The sequence below is a fragment of the Habropoda laboriosa genome, unplaced genomic scaffold, assembly GCF_001263275.1.
Source record: "Habropoda laboriosa isolate 0110345459 unplaced genomic scaffold, ASM126327v1 scaffold204, whole genome shotgun sequence".
In the NCBI taxonomy this organism is placed as follows: Eukaryota; Metazoa; Arthropoda; class Insecta; order Hymenoptera; family Apidae; genus Habropoda; species Habropoda laboriosa.
Window position 1 is genome coordinate 96,241 of NW_017100385.1, and position 2,240 is coordinate 98,480.

The window sequence follows — 2,240 nt, forward strand, 5'->3', positions numbered from 1 at the left end:
AAATTTGATTTATATTTTCTTTTAATTAATTATAACAAATGCAACATAAATTATTTATCAAAGAAAGTAATTAACGTATTTCAAATTTGTATATATTTTCCATAAAAAAAGATAAGTACATTTATTCACATTTCATGAATATTGTACGTATTGTGTACTTTTTATATGTAAACATTTCAGTATCGAACGAATTATGATGCAACGATATATACCCTTCTCTACTTATGACAATATATTACTATAATGCACACGAAATAATATGACACTAATACAATATTCTTATTTGCATATATGATTAATCATACATTATTATGTTCAATCACTTACATTTATATTGGCTTGATATTTATTGTTTATTATAAAAATCAATGGTGTAAGAAGAAGGGAATGCCATACCCACACTGATAACTGTTGATACTTTCAGGGAGTTAAATGTTCATAAAAATATTAAATTTATGATATTTTGATGTTTTATTTAAATATTGAAGTGATATATTTTACACCTTTGAAAGTATATTTATATTTATATATGCTTCATGTGTTTTATTATAATTGTTTGTTTATTTCAGATAGTTTTCAGATAGTTTCCCATCGGGATGCGGTTAATGCCTGCTGTAACTTCATATACTGTTTACAATAAATTACGATAGTTGATCGCTTCGCAAAATCCATAAACTTTCAAAAATGCCACTAAAACCAACTATGTTCTATTTATACTATAATATTTTGTGTTTTTTATATACATAGATATATACATATTGTAGGATACTCATGGTTTTAATTTTAAGTAACGAGAAATGCCAGAAATTTAATATTATAATATAATGTCAACATGATGTCTACTTGTGTTCTACTTATACTATTGTATGTATTTTTGTTCCATAACGCCTGATTGTAATATAAATTGAAACTGACAGGTGAAGCAGCAGGTCAGAAACAGGAACGAGGAATCTGCAACAATATATCCATATTATGCTTCCCATTTATCATTAAAGATACTAAAAATTATCCTTACCAATGTATTGATAAGAAAAACATCTAGATACTTATTTCGATATGTCATTATTTATGTTTCACTGGCTCATTCATGAAACATTTATCTTTAGTGAATTAGGAAAACTTTATAGTATAAATGGCTGTAAAAACAGCTAAGATTCGTTTTTATTGTCTATGAATTGTTTTACCTATTATGTATGCAAGAGAATATGATACACATATGATGGTCTACGTACACGTATATGCTATTATAACAATACTAAATACAATTTTACCTTGGTTCCTTTGCTTATTCTTGTCAAATACCACTACTATTTTAGATTTTTGGAGCAGCCAATTGTAGGAATGTTTACCTGTTCTTCGATAAATTGCATCAAGGGGATCTACTGTTTTAAGTATTTCATTCAGCATTCTGTGTGTTTACATTCAAAGGAAATAGGACCTGCGAAACTGGAGAGTAATGGATGGCATATCAAATCATTGTTATATGCAATTTATATAACCATATATATTATTTACTAATTTTATCAAATGGTTATTCACACGAATGTATTAATTATAGTAGACAATTATCAATACTTTACTAGTCATATATGATACTGACTTCAATATTATCAAAATTGAAATTGAATATTGAAAATATTCAATTATGTTTTTATTAGCCAAAGTATTAGACTAAAAACAAAAATTCATAATGATATGTATCGCATATTAGAGATTTTTAAATTTATAAATTTTTTAAATCTACAATTCAAATGTTTTTCATATGTTTATATTATATTAGCCGGGAGAGGCATGTTTGCAAAAATATTTGGTGATTCTTTGTTATGTTTTTGTTATTTCCTCTGGTATAATGTTTTCCTTTTTAAACGAATCTAACTTTATGTAACTAAATTTCAAATAACTAATGTAAGTAAAAAGAAATATTATTTTTGCATGGTTACTGTTTTATTTTACTTTTTGCATCGAAATTAATTGAATGACATTTTAAGTTTAATTAAACAATGCATTGGATGTGTATTAGACAAAATTTGAAGTAAGACTTGTTAACTATATTTGAAAAAAGTATTATAATATATACTTGCAATGAAGAAAAAAGTATTATAGTTAATTTAAAAGTAATAAGATACATTATGTATTGGCATACATATGTAATAAAATTATTTTTTTTACTCACGACATTTTTGTGTGTATTTTACGAATTCATTACATTATTAAGATTATCATATTTAATTTTTTCAATT

General features: G+C 24.7%; 2 protein-coding genes across 2 annotated transcripts in view; one reads left to right on the forward strand and one right to left on the reverse strand.

Moving 5' to 3' along the window:
• Window positions 1-597, forward strand: part of LOC108575070 (far upstream element-binding protein 3) — a 6,039-nt gene extending 5,442 nt beyond the window's left edge. The window contains exon 14 of the mRNA XM_017937775.1: window positions 570-597. The gene's annotated coding sequence lies outside the window, so the exon portion shown is untranslated. The remainder of the gene's footprint in view (window positions 1-569) is intronic.
• Window positions 598-853: 256 nt separating this feature from the next.
• Window positions 854-2,240, reverse strand: part of LOC108575075 (GMP reductase 1-like) — a 5,102-nt gene continuing 3,715 nt past the window's right edge. Inside the window, exon 7 of the mRNA XM_017937781.1 lies at window positions 854-951. The gene's annotated coding sequence lies outside the window, so the exon portion shown is untranslated. The remainder of the gene's footprint in view (window positions 952-2,240) is intronic.